This window comes from Drosophila tropicalis, unplaced genomic scaffold (genome assembly GCF_018151085.1).
Source record: "Drosophila tropicalis isolate 14030-0801.00 unplaced genomic scaffold, ASM1815108v1 contig_899, whole genome shotgun sequence".
Classification (NCBI taxonomy): Eukaryota; Metazoa; Arthropoda; class Insecta; order Diptera; family Drosophilidae; genus Drosophila; species Drosophila tropicalis.
In genome coordinates, this window is record NW_027173397.1 from 19,022 (window position 1) to 34,622 (window position 15,601).

The window sequence follows — 15,601 nt, forward strand, 5'->3', positions numbered from 1 at the left end:
CAAAATGCATATCCCATATGATATTGAAATTTTTTTCATATAAATGGGATAATAAATAAATCCCATACGTTATGATATTTTTTCATATGATATGAGATATTTATACAAAATGCATATCCCATATGATATGGAAGTTCCCATATGATATTGAAATTTTTTTCATATAAATGAGATAATAAATAAATCCCATACGTTATGATATTTTTTCATATGATATGAGATATTTATACAAAATGCATATCCCATATGATATGGAAGTTCCCATATGATATTGAAATTTTTTTCATATAAATGGTATAATAAATAAATCCCATACGTTATGATATTTTTTCATATGATATGAGATATTTATACAAAATGCATATCCCATATGATATTGAAATTTTTTTCATATAAATGGGATAATAAATAAATCCCATACGTTATGATATTTTTTCATATGATATGAGATATTTATACAAAATGCATATCCCATATGATATGGATGTTCCCATATGATAAATGGGCAAAATTAATATTTTTAATAGTGAGTACATGTTTTTTTTCATATAAATGGGATAATAAATAAATCCCATACGTTATGATATTTTTTTCATATGATATGAGATATTCATACAATATGCATATCCCATATATGGATGTTCCCACTTTTTTTAAAAATAATGAGGAGATAATAAATACGGAAGAATTTGTAAAATACATTTTATTGCATCACTAAAAAGATTACGATTCATTTGGCTACATTATGACGATCACAGTTGAAACCGCCATTTTCGTTCTTTTAAGTTATATACTTATAATAATTTTATTTTCCCTTTGTAATAGGGACAGTAGGAATCTTCTTAAAATACATATGTTGCGTCACTAAAATGATGACGATTCATTTGGGTACATTATGACGATCACAGTTGAAACCGCCATTTTCGTTCTTTTAAGTTATATACTTATAATAATTATATTTTCCCTTTGTAATAGGGACAGTAGGAATCTCTTAAAATACATATGTTGCGTCACTAAAATGATGACGATTCATTTGGGTACATTATGACGATCACAGTTGGAACCGCCGTTTTCGTTCTTTTAAGTTATATACTTATAATAATTTTATTTTCCCTTTTTAATAGGGACAGTAGGAATCTCTTAAAATACATATGTTGCGTCACTAAAATGATGACGATTCATTTGGGTACATTATGACGATCACAGTTGGAACCGCCGTTTTCGTTCTTTTAAGTTATATACTTATAATAATTTTATTTTCCCTTTTTAATAGGGACAGTAGGAATCTCTTAAAATACATATGTTGCGTCACTAAAATGATGACGATTCATTTGGGTACATTATGACGATCACAGTTGGAACCGCCGTTTTCGTTCTTTTAAGTTATATACTTATAATAATTTTATTTTCCCTTTTTAATAGGGACAGTAGGAATCTCTTAAAATACATATGTTGCGTCACTAAAATGATGACGATTCATTTGGGTACATTATGACGATCACAGTTGGAACCGCCGTTTTCGTTCTTTTAAGTTATATACTTATAATAAATAATAATACTTATTATATGAAATACTCTCCATATAATAAAAATACATCGGCAATTTAAAAATCGAATCATCAAGCAAAGGATAAGCTTCAGTGGATCGCAGTATGGCAGCTGCTCAACCACTTACAACACCTTGCCTGTTACAAAAGTCGTTTACAATTGATTCTAGGCTTTGTCATTGTATTAAATAATGTTTTAATAAGTAACTAGCGCGGCATCAGGTGATCGAAGATCCTCCCAATTTACTATGTTACAAATAACATTGGCATCACATCCATTGTCGTTTATAAAATAAACTTTTAATGGTTTAGAAGCCATACAATGCAAATTGCCCCTTATTTATCATTGCAGTCCAGCACGGATACGACCTTAGAGGCGTTCAGGCATAATCCAACGGACGTAGCGTCATACCACTGTTCGCTCGAACAAGTATTGTGCCATTGGTCCGTACCTGCGGTTCCTCTCGTACTACGCAGGAATGCTGTCGCAACAACGTTTTGTCATTAGTAGGGTAAAACTAACCTGTCTCACGACGGTCTAAACCCAGCTCACGTTCCCTTGCATGGGTGAACAATCCAACGCTTGGTGAATTTTGCTTCACAATGATAGGAAGAGCCGACATCGAAGGATCAAAAAGCGACGTCGCTATGAACGCTTGGCCGCCACAAGCCAGTTATCCCTATGGTAACTTTTCTGACACCTCTTGTTAAAAACTCTTTAAACCAAAAGGATCGATAGGCCGAGCTTTTGCTGTCCCTGTGTGTACTGAACACCGAGATCAAGTCAGCATTTGCCCTTTTGCTCTATGTGTGGTTTCTGTCCGCACTGAGCTGGCCTTGGGACACCTCCGTTATTATTTGAGAGATGTACCGCCCCAGTCAAACTCCCTACCTGGCAATGTCCTTGAATTGGATCATACCTGAGTAATTGGAGTTATACCAAAAATTTCAAATTGAAAATACATAAATGCAATCTCTCATTAAAGAATTTGTTTGCGATTATATAACAAACTCGTGATACTTTGATCAAGAAGCTTGCATCAAAACCCAATACCATAAGATATAATAAATATATCCGTATAATGGCTAGGAAATGATACACGTTCCATTTAATCAAGTAAGTAAGGAAACAATAAGAGTAGTGGTATTTCATTGGCGATATCAAACACAAGGAATAATATCTCCCACTTATTCTACACCTCTTATGTCTCCTTACACTGCCAGATTAGAGTCAAGCTCAAAAGGGTCTTCTTTCCCCGCTAATTATTCCAAGCCCGTTCCCTTGGCTGTGGTTTCGCTAGATAGTAGATAGGGACAGTAGGAATCTCGTTAATCCATTCATGCGCGTCACTAATTAGATGACGAGGCATTTGGCTTTTTTTTTTTTTTTTTTTTTTTTTTTTTGATCGCTAAGGAAGGAAATCTTCTAAAGATACGAGCAAACCTTTATGGAAAAATCTCGCATGCACGATTCACTGTGTCATCAGAACAATTAAGTTCTACAGTGCCTACGTACTAAAACCACCTCAATTCTATAGATGTGCGATGTTTGTACCTTTTTAGGTGTTATGCCAAGGTAGCAGGCAAAAATATAAGAAGCTAGAGTATGATACGCCTAGCTCTCGTATACCCAGCACAATACATGAAGTATTTGAATGACGTCACTCCGCCGTTCACTGCTCTGACGCTAATGATTTTGCTATCATTAGCGGTGAGGAGGTCCTTTGCTATCAATCGTTTGACCGACTGACCGCTCCAGACTCCTCTCCAGTTGAGTGTGACGGAGTGAAACTCGATGTCACCTGTCGCTCCGAAAGATCGCCGCAGTTGTGATCTTATGTCAGCTCTGTCGTACCTTTCAACCTTACGCTGATGCGCTTGGTCTAAGGAATGTCCGTCTGTCACCACCTGGATGTCAATCACATAAATGTGATTCTGTCGGATTCCCACCAGGTCCGGTTTATTTAACCCCGAGTCGCAATGCAGACTTGGTTCGACATGGACAACGCAGCCTCTGCCTTCAAGCCCCCGCTTGACGGCATTTACTACGCTGTTGTGTCTAGCTACCCGCCTCCCATGCGTACGATAGCATTTTTGCAAGATGTGGTTTGTTGTCTCGGGAGCATCACATCCTGCACGACACCGTCTCTCCAATTCGTGCCTTCCCCTCGTCGTACGAGACTTAGAGGGTAGGGCATTTATCCGCAATTTGACACCGTGTAAATATTCCTTTCCTGTTAGCAAGCGCGTGGGCTGACTCACCCATCCATGTTGCGGGCCATAGTGACCCGCTTCACGGAGACCGCAACCATCAACAGACATGTACAACCTGTTTGCAAAATACGAGTCAATCTCTGGACGCGAAACCAGCTGCACATTTTCCGCCTTTAATCTATCTCGAGCCCTTTGCATTTCGCCGTCAATGAAAGAGCTAGCTACCTCGGATTGTTCGAGGTGGGGCCATTTTATATTGCTCAATCGCTTCAGACGCAGCATCGGCGCTATCCATCTAACTGACGGAATCCCGAGACCCCCACAAGTGTGGGGGGCGTGAAAGAAAGCAACTGGTACATCCAGCGGGAGGTCTAACCACCTCCTCACGAATTGCCGTACCAATCTGTCACATTTTCTTAAGACGCCTATCATCACACTCCCAAGTGTTAGTTGGTGATAGAGTTGTGGGATAAGGACAGTCTTAAGTGCAAACAACTTCTGTTGTGGTTTCAGGGGGGGCTCTCGATAATCTTAATAGCTTCGGACCGAGGTCGTCTGCTGGACTATATCGAGCCCGCCCATCCGCAGTGAACCGGATTCCTAAATACTTCCACTCTTCAGTACGCTTCAATGAAGGACACTCGCGCTCACCTACACGAAAGCTCCGTCGTTCAACGACAGTACACTTTTGCTTGGCTTGCCCCTTTATACTGATAGTGAAACACTTGTCAGAATTCAGGGTGAGTCCCACGGAGGCCAAAAAGCCTACCGTGGTGTCCAACAATTTCTGAAGCCCCATCGGAGTTTCCGCAAATAGCACCAGATCATCTGCGAACGCTGCCGCGCTTGTCATGGTATTTCCGACTTTGGCACCAATCTCTTTGGGGTAAGACCTAAGTAACCTGTCAATGACAAGATTAAATAGCAAGGGAGATAGAGGATCGCCCTGCTTGACGCCTCTCGCTGGTATGAAAACCTCTGATCTCCATCCTGCCCCATTGAGGGAGGTACCGCCGCCCTTATACTGTTCTTCTATGAAGCTGACAAAATTTGCTGGAGCACCATAGGCCTGTAAGGTGTTGATAATGGCCCGGTGTGATACTGAGTCAAAAGCCTTGCTGACATCCACCGCCGCAAGGTAACATGACTTCCACCTTAAATGATGCTCCCGCAAAATAAGATCAACCATCGTCGCATTATCAGCGCACCCATCGGTAGGTAGGAAACCGCGCTGCCTTGGATCCCAATTGACTTTAGAAGCCAGCCGAGAAGCCAGAACAGCGTTTAATTGCCTGACCAAAACCGAGGGGACTGTTATTGGACGATAGTCTTGCGGTCGATTTGCCGTCACAGTCTTCGGGATAAAGATAGTTCTGGCCAGCCGGGTAGAGTATGGTATTTTGCCGCACCAGAGAATTAGGTTCATTATGCGTAGCATAATGCCCGACGGTACACTTCTGAATGTTCGTGGAGTGATACCATCAGGACCCGGAGCACTTGACAACTTTAATTTATTTTCCCTCAGGTCACGTGGCGTAATTGCTGACCAAACTGTCTCAAGCGAATGTTCCATATGGAACCTCGTGTTATCGCAAGAGCATGTGCTGGGATTTGTCATTATTTGTCTCCAATAGGGCTCCATAATTTCTTGGTTTGGCATAACCGACTCATCTGTTCCATCAAGCAAGGATCTAATGCATCTCCCAGTGTTCTTATCCCAACGACGCTGAACCTGTGCGTATTCTTGTTGTCTTAACTGTCTCCTATTACGAGGTCTCCGAGGAGGTCTCGCACTGATGGTGTGTGGTTCATTTGGTGGTGGAAATATATCAAGGAGATAGTTGGATAAGCATTGGAGAGTGGTTTCCTTCCCTACGGTCTGCGCACTATCTACGATAGATTGCAAGACCTGGGCTCTCCACCGGGGATTACATTCTACGGGGCTATAGCCCCGCAGTATCCGCATGATTTCCCAGTTCGACTGTTCTTCTGATGGATTGATTGGTTGCGCTTCCGACGATGATACTTGGTGGTGTCGCTCGATTAAACTAGGGCGACGCTGTGAGGTATTTGAGTCCAACGCTTCTGGGGTGTGAGTAGATTGCCCTCTTATCTGCTCCAATTTTTCCTTATATTCACCCCTCTTCCGAAAACACTTGATTGCTTCGGAGCTACGGTGAGTAAATACTTCCGCTAGCTTTTTATTAGGAAATCTCAAATTACCACTTGCTTCGAGCTCCACCTCCTTTCTCGCCATCATCCACGCTTCTTCCTCACTCCATCGGAGTTTTACATCTTCACGTTGACGTTGTGTATCTAATTCGTCTCTGTGTTGATGTGACATGTGAACTCCGAGCCCTCTTCTGCTACTAAAGAGGCGCCCACATACTGTACAGGGAATCTCGCTAGCGAGGTTAACCACTGCTATAGCCTCTCTCGGTTGGTCCCCAGGACTAGTTGTCACTGAAGTTGTTGTGTTATAATTTATCCGAGGCACAGTATTTCGAGATTCACCAACTTGTTCTTGGCTCAAGGGGCTGGTAACCCCAAGAGTTGCTCCGCCGCTCGAATTAGCTACCGATAGAAACCTAGAATCTAGGAATTTATCAGCACCCAGGAAGCACCACGAGGAGGTTTCGAGTCGACTTGATCTGACTAACGACTTATGAATTACAGTGTTTAAAACACCCCTTCTGCGCTTATCAGACCCTGCTTCCCTTAAGAGAGTCATAGTTACTCCCGCCGTTGACCCGCGCTTACTTGAATTTCTTCACTTTGACATTCAGAGCACTGGGCAGAAATCACATTGTGTCAACACCCGCTAGGGCCATCACAATGCTTTGTTTTAATTAGACAGTCGGATTCCCCAAGTCCGTGCCAGTTCTGAATTGATTGTTAATTGATAATCGTTATAATTTAAAAGAACTAATTAAAATTAATTAGTATTCTTAAAAATTTTAGCAAGAAAGTTCCACAATTGGCTACGTAACTAACTATCCGGGGAACAAATAACTATCATAAATGATAGAAACTCTATTTACCCAGAACGAGCACATAAACCATGTTATTGTTTCCCAATCAAGCCCGACTATCTCAATCTTCAGAGCCAATCCTTATCCCGAAGTTACGGATCTAATTTGCCGACTTCCCTTACCTACATTATTCTATCGACTAGAGACTCTTCACCTTGGAGACCAGCTGCGGATATTGGTACGGCCTGTTGAGAAGTTTGCGTATCCCCACCATAAATTTTCAAGGTCCGAGGAGAAAATATCGACACAACAGTATATGTCATGCTCTTCTAGCCCATCTACCATATCTCTCTGCGAAAGACTTCCATGGTAGTACGGCTATAAAACAGAAAAGAAAACTCTTCCGATACCTCTCGACGGCTTCTTTATGGTCGTTCCTGTTGCCAGGATGAGCACGAGGCCCATATTTAATAACAAACGGATACTCAACAGGTTACGGAATTGGAACCGTATTCCCTTTCGTTCAAAATTATTCAAGTGTTTTACTTTAGATTAATTTATTTGACATATTTAAAACTTGAAAATTTTCGGCTTTCGCCTTGAACTTAGGACCGACTAACTCGTGATCAACCACTGTTCACACGAAACCCTTCTCCACTTCAGTCCTCCAAGGTCTCATTCGATTATTTGCTACTACCACCAAGATCTGTACCAATGGCGGCTCCATGCAGGCTTACGCCAAACACTTCTAAGCACACCATTGTACCTTCCTACTCACTAAAGTTTCAAAATTTATATTATAAATAATATAAATCATCTACTTTAGCGGTAATGTATAGGTATACAACTTAAGCGCCATCCATTTTAAGGGCTAGTTGCTTCGGCAGGTGAGTTGTTACACACTCCTTAGCGGATTTCGACTTCCATGATCACCGTCCTGCTGTTTTAAGCAACCAACGCCTTTCATGGTTTCTGTATGAGTTGTTAATTTGGGCACCGTAACATTACGTTTGGTTCATCCCACAGCGCCAGTTCTGCTTACCAAAAGTGGCCCACTGGGCACAATATATCATAACCTTAAACTTCATATCAAGAAAGTTAAGGTTCTTACCCATTTAAAGTTTGAGAATAGGTTAAGATCGTTTCGACCCTAAGGCCTCTAATCATTCGCTTTACCAGATAAGATTATTTTATATAACATTTAAATGCACCAGCTATCCTGAGGGAAACTTCGGAAGGAACCAGCTACTAGATGGTTCGATTGGTCTTTCGCCCCTATACTCAATTCTGACAATCGATTTGCACGTCAGAACTGTTTCGGTCTTCCATCAGGGTTTCCCCTGACTTCAACCTGATCAAGTATAGTTCACCATCTTTCGGGTCACAGCATATATGCTCAAGGTACGTTCCAGTTAGAGGTATAAATAATATAAATATCATTATACATAACTATATAGAACGCCCCGGGATTGTGTTAATTAACTATAAATAGTTAAAAAACTAATCCCATTATTAGTCAAGTTAATTATGCTATTAGGTTTATATCCCAATAACTTGCACATATGTTAGACTCCTTGGTCCGTGTTTCAAGACGGGTCCCGAAGGTATCCTGAATCTTTCGCATTGTTAATCATACAAGTGCATATAATAAACACAGAAAATCAATGATAATCATGCTATTATATAATTCCGAAAAATTAACGCACTGTATTCATATAAATCTATCAACACTTTATCAAATTAATGACATTTATTCTATGTTAAAATGCAAGCAAAATAATTTAAATAAACTATAAGTCATATTTTATGATAAATTTGGTTCATGTTAATAGATTACAATGTCCTTATATGGAAAAAATGCACACTATTATTATAATATTATTGAAATATTACAACTCTAATGATGAATTTTCCATAATGGATATTCAGGTTCATCGGGCTTAACCTCTAAGCAGTTTCACGTACTATTTAACTCTCTATTCAGAGTTCTTTTCAACTTTCCCTCACGGTACTTGTTTACTATCGGTCTCATGGTTATATTTAGTTTTAGATGGAGTTTACCACCCACTTAGTGCTGCACTATCAAGCAACACGACTCTTTGGAAACACCATCTAGTAATCATTAACGTTATACGGGCCTGGCACCCTCTATGGGTAAATGGCCTCATTTAAGAAGGACTTAAATCGTTAATTTCTCATACTAGAATATTGATGCTCCATACACTGCATCTCACATTTGCCATAAAGACAAAGTGACTTAGTGCTGAACTATTTTCTTTTCGCTCGCCGCTACTAAGAAAATCCTTGTTAGTTTCTTTTCCTCCCCTAATTAATATGCTTAAATTCAGGGGGTAGTCCCATATGAGTTGAGGTTGTATATACACACAAATATATTATTAAATATATTAAAACCATTGTAAATTTCTAATTTAAGTGAAGAATAATATTATGACAATTGTTTTTCATTTCATATCATTAATAAGAGGCAATTCTAGATTAAAATTTTATATTTTTTATGCTAAACATTCCTCAGTATCATTTGATTTGAAAAAGAAAATTATACATCTTCATTTTTCTCATACATATGAGAGCCAATGTGTTTCAATTATTATTAATATTATGAATATACATATATATATATATCCAATAATATACCATATGCTTTAATATTTCGTAAAATACTAAAACAACTTATTTAGCATAGTCTTACAACCCTCAACCATATGTAGTCCAAGCAGCACTCTAAAATTAATTAAAGTACCATAACAGCATGGACTGCGATATGCGTTCAAAATGTCGATGTTCATGTGTCCTGCAGTTCACACGATGACGCACAGTTTGCTGCGTTCTTCATCGACCCATGAGCCGAGTGATCCACCGCTTAGAGTGATTAATAAATTGTTTGTTTATTTCATTACGTCAATAATATTTTTATTGAAAGAAATTAAAAATACACCATTTTACTGGCATATATCAATTCCTTCAATAAAATCTTAACCCAAACGAATGCTGCGAAATGTCTTAGTTAACATAAATGATTGAATACTGGACTTGATAATTTATAAAAGATGATAAATTTTGTAAGCGATCAAATTATGTAAAACGTTAACCTTAAATGCAGGTACAACATTGTACATTTGGGATGTTGCTTTAACCATTGAATGCCCAAACCAATAATGGCCAATACAATACGCAACGCCTGTATATTATGGTACATATACACGCAAATAAATAAGATATACAAAAATCATTTTCAATCTCCGATCGGAATACATAATTTTTATTTATGGCTGGCAAAACACCATAATTTAAAGAGTTTTAGCATATTTTGCTACCGTCCGTCAATTGTTGTTTAATTTTATACTCTTTTTTTTTTATCCTTGGGTAAATAGGATAGAATTTAGTTCTTATGCTCTCATCTTTAATTTCATTTTCATCTTATATATCTTATAATAATTTGGAATTTATTTATTTTAATAACGGTTGGAAAATACAATAATGATCCTTCCGCAGGTTCACCTACGGAAACCTTGTTACGACTTTTACTTCCTCTAAATAATCAAGTTCGGTCAACTTTTGCGAAACAACCGTAACACGCAAGGCGTCACAGTGATCACGTCCGGAGACCTCACTAAATAATTCAATCGGTAGTAGCGACGGGCGGTGTGCACAAAGGGCAGGGACGTAATCAATGCGAGTTAATGACTCACACTTACTAGGAATTCCAAGTTCATGTGAACAGTTTCAGTTCACAATCCCAAGCATGAAAGTGGTTCAGCGGTTTACCCGGACCTCTCGGTCTAGGAAATACACGTTGATACTTTCATTGTAGCGCGCGTGCAGCCCAGGACATCTAAGGGCATCACAGACCTGTTATTGCTCAATCTCATTATTGCTAGACGCAATTTGTCCATTTAAGAAGCTAGTGTCCTTATAATGGGACAAACCAACAGGTACGGCTCCACTTATATAAACACATTCAAACACAATAAACATTTTACTGCTACCATGAATGAAGGCAATATAAGCTTCAACACCATAATCCTGAAGATATCTATTTAATATATTTGAGTCTCGTTCGTTATCGGAATTAACCAGACAAATCACTCCACGAACTAAGAACGGCCATGCACCACCACCCATAGATTCGAGAAAGAGCTATCAATCTGTCTTACACACTTATGTTCGGACCTGGTAAGTTTTCCCGTGTTGAGTCAAATTAAGCCGCAGGCTCCACTCCTGGTGGTGCCCTTCCGTCAATTCCTTTAAGTTTCAGCTTTGCAACCATACTTCCCCCGGAGCCCAAAAGCTTTGGTTTCCCGGGAAGCGACTGAGAGAGCCATAAAAGTAGCTACACCCAATTGCTAGCTGGCATCGTTTATGGTTAGAACTAGGGCGGTATCTGATCGCCTTCGAACCTCTAACTTTCGTTCTTGATTAATGAAAACATCTTTGGCAAATGCTTTCGCTTAAGTTAGTCTTACGACGGTCCAAGAATTTCACCTCTCGCGTCGTAATACTAATGCCCCCAAACTGCTTCTATTAATCATTACCTCTTGATCTGAAAACCAATGAAAGCAGAACAGAGGTCTTATTTCATTATCCCATGCACAGAATATTCAGGCATTTGAAGCCTGCTTTAAGCACTCTAATTTGTTCAAAGTAATTGTACCGGCCCACAAAAACACTCGATGAAGAGCACTAATGTAGGTTTTTAAATAGGAGGAATATATAAAAAAGTACAAGTACTTAATTACATATAAGAACTCCACCGATAATACGCTTACATACATAAAGGTATAGTACTAACTACAAATGTATGTTGTACTACCCGTATGAAGCACAAGTTCAACTACGAACGTTTTAACCGCAACAACTTTAATATACGCTATTGGAGCTGGAATTACCGCGGCTGCTGGCACCAGACTTGCCCTCCAATTGGTCCTTGTTAAAGGATTTAAAGTGTACTCATTCCAATTACAGGGCCTCGGATATGAGTCCTGTATTGTTATTTTTCGTCACTACCTCCCCGAGCTGGGAGTGGGTAATTTACGCGCCTGCTGCCTTCCTTAGATGTGGTAGCCGTTTCTCAGGCTCCCTCTCCGGAACCGAACCCTGATTCCCCGTTACCCGTTGCAACCATGGTAGTCCTAGATACTACCATCAAAAGTTGATAGGGCAGACATTTGAAAGATCTGTCGTCGGTACAAGACCATACGATCTGCATGTTATCTAGAGTTCAACCAATATAACGATCAATTGATCGCTTGGTTTTAGTCTAATAAAAGCACACGTCCCAAAAGGTCCGTGTTTTAATTGCATGTATTAGCTCTAGAATTACCACAGTTATCCAAGTAACTGTTAACGATCTAAGGAACCATAACTGATATAATGAGCCTTTTGCGGTTTCACTTTTAATTCGTGTGTACTTAGACATGCATGGCTTAATCTTTGAGACAAGCATATAACTACTGGCAGGATCAACCAGAATAATGTTATTATTTAATGTGTTGTTAAAAACATGAATATATGAATTTAGACAAACGCATATTTTAAAATATTTAAAGATACTTGACAATATTATATATTTTTCAATAAAATAAAATATATTATTTGTGGTAACATTTTACGAATACGGCCAAAATTTAATAGCGTTCATTTTCGTTTTTCATTAATTGTATAAATTTTCAATAATAATGATCAAAAATATCTTTATTTTTACACTTACAAAATATATAATCACATTTGCTTTAATTTTGTTTATTTTCAAATAAAATAAACATTTGTATTTTGATATTAAATTTAAAATTTAAATAGAAATTGATATTTAATGTGTGATTTTATATATTAAGTAAAACCATCACTCAAATTTAATGTGACGAATGTTTTTTAATTATAAGGAAAAGTTAATTCAATAAAAATGACTTGATTTTAATAAAAAAAAAATAATAATTTTGCTCTATATAAAAGATCAATTAGTTAATTTGCGAACATAACAAGATTTATGACGCAATTCTCATATTTACCTTTTTATATAAAAAGGTTAAAGATTATGAACAATTAAACTAAGAACTAATTTAATGCTCATAATCTTTATTTTGTATTAACGATAAATCCAAATATAACCAGTGAATAAACTTCAGCAGAGAGAACGCTCCTAAGACCGTTTCATCATACACCTTGGAATACCTTGGTAGGCTTTTTCATTATCTTTTTATTTGATATATTAAATTTGAAGTAGAGCATAACCTTCAATTAGTCTGAACAACCACTGTTCATCATGAGTAGGTTTTGTGACACGCTTTCTCGAAATCGCCCATTTATGTTTGAAGGTACCACTCAACAATAATTTTTCATATGTATTTTTATAAATACCATTAAACTTCATTATAATATATAAATAAATTGACATTGCCGATTATAAATGCATAAGACATATGTATTTGAGAACTGTACCGATATTACATATGACTGACCATGCTCGACATCACACCACCTAAGTAGGTTTTGTGCCACGCTTTCTCGAAATCGCCCATTTATGTTTGAAGGTACCACTCAACAATAATTTTTCATATGTATTTTTATAAATACCATTAAACTTCATTATAATATATAAATAAATTGACATTGCCGATTATAAATGCATAAGACATATGTATTTGAGAACTGTACCGATATTACATATGACTGACCATGCTCGACATCACACCACCTAAGTAGGTTTTGTGCCACGCTTTCTCGAAATCGCCCATTTATGTTTGAAGGTACCACTCAACAATAATTTTTCATATGTATTTTTATAAATACCATTAAACTTCATTATAATATATAAATAAATTGACATTGCCGATTATAAATGCATAAGACATATGTATTTGAGAACTGTACCGATATTACATATGACTGACCATGCTCGACATCACACCACCTAAGTAGGTTTTGTGCCACGCTTTCTCGAAATCGCCCATTTATGTTTGAAGGTACCACTCAACAATAATTTTTCATATGTATTTTTATAAATACCATTAAACTTCATTATAATATATAAATAAATTGACATTGCCGATTATAAATGCATAAGACATATGTATTTGAGAACTGTACCGATATTACATATGACTGACCATGCTCGACATCACACCACCTAAGTAGGTTTTGTGCCACGCTTTCTCGAAATCGCCCATTTATGTTTGAAGGTACCACTCAACAATAATTTTTCATATGTATTTTTATAAATACCATTAAACTTCATTATAATATATAAATAAATTGACATTGCCGATTATAAATGCATAAGACATATGTATTTGAGAACTGTACCGATATTACATATGACTGACCATGCTCGACATCACACCACCTAAGTAGGTTTTGTGCCACGCTTTCTCGAAATCGCCCATTTATGTTTGAAGGTACCACTCAACAATAATTTTTCATATGTATTTTTATAAATACCATTAAACTTCATTATAATATATAAATAAATTGACATTGCCGATTATAAATGCATAAGACATATGTATTTGAGAACTGTACCGATATTACATATGACTGACCATGCTCGACATCACACCACCTAAGTAGGTTTTGTGCCACGCTTTCTCGAAATCGCCCATTTATGTTTGAAGGTACCACTCAACAATAATTTTTCATATGTATTTTTATAAATACCATTAAACTTCATTATAATATATAAATAAATTGACATTGCCGATTATAAATGCATAAGACATATGTATTTGAGAACTGTACCGATATTACATATGACTGACCATGCTCGACATCACACCACCTAAGTAGGTTTTGTGCCACGCATTCTCGAAATCGCCCATTTATGTTGAAGGTACCAGCTCAATACATTAATTGATATTTTTTCATATAAATATGGATATTTATACGATATGCATATCCCATATGATATGGATGTTCCCATATGATAAATGGGCAAAATAAATATTTTTAATATTGAGTAAAATTTTTTTCATATAAATGGGATAATAAATAAATCCCATACGTTATGATATTTTTTCATATGATATGAGATGTTTATACGATATGCATATCCCATATGATATGGATGTTCCCATATGATAAATGGGCAAAATTTATATTTTTAATATTAAGTAAAATTTTTTTTCATATAAATGGGATAATAAATAAATCCCATACGTTATGATATTTTTTCATATGATATGAGATATTTATACAAAATGCATATCCCATATGATATGGAAGTTCCCATATGATATTGAAATTTTTTTCATATAAATGAGATAATAAATAAATCCCATACGTTATGATATTTTTTCATATGATATGAGATATTTATACAAAATGCATATCCCATATGATATGGATGTTCCCATATGATATTGAAATTTTTTTCAAATAAATGGGATAATAAATAAATCCCATACGTTATGATATTTTTTCATATGATATGAGATGTTCATACGATATGCATTTCCCATATGATATGGATGTTCCCATATGATAAGTGGGCATAATTTATATTTTTAATATTGAGTAAAATTTTTTTTCATATAAATGGTATAATAAATAAATCCCATACGTTATGATATTTTTTCATATGATATGAGATATTTATACAAAATGCATATCCCATATGATATTGAAATTTTTTTCATATAAATGGGATAATAAATAAATCCCATACGTTATGATATTTTTTTCATATGATATGAGATATTTATACAAAATGCATATCCCATATGATATGGATGTTCCCATATGATATTGAAATTTTTTTCATATAAATGGGATAATAAATAAGCCCCATACGTTATGATATTTTTTCATATGATATGAGATATTTATACGATATGCATATCCCATATGATATGGATG

General features: G+C 36.7%; 2 non-coding genes and 1 pseudogene across 2 annotated transcripts; all 3 read right to left on the reverse strand.

The window, feature by feature from the left end:
* Positions 1-1,611: 1,611 nt before the first annotated feature.
* LOC137586078 (large subunit ribosomal RNA) lies at positions 1,612-9,108 on the reverse strand (annotated as a pseudogene).
* Positions 9,109-9,443: 335 nt separating this feature from the next.
* LOC137586079 (5.8S ribosomal RNA) lies at positions 9,444-9,622 on the reverse strand. Its single transcript, XR_011033684.1, has one exon. It is a non-coding gene; the product is annotated as a 5.8S ribosomal RNA (ribosomal RNA).
* A 607-nt stretch (positions 9,623-10,229) lies between these two features.
* On the reverse strand, positions 10,230-12,224 carry LOC137586082 (small subunit ribosomal RNA). Its single transcript, XR_011033687.1, has one exon. It is a non-coding gene; the product is annotated as a small subunit ribosomal RNA (ribosomal RNA).
* Between the last annotated feature and the right edge of the window lie 3,377 nt (positions 12,225-15,601).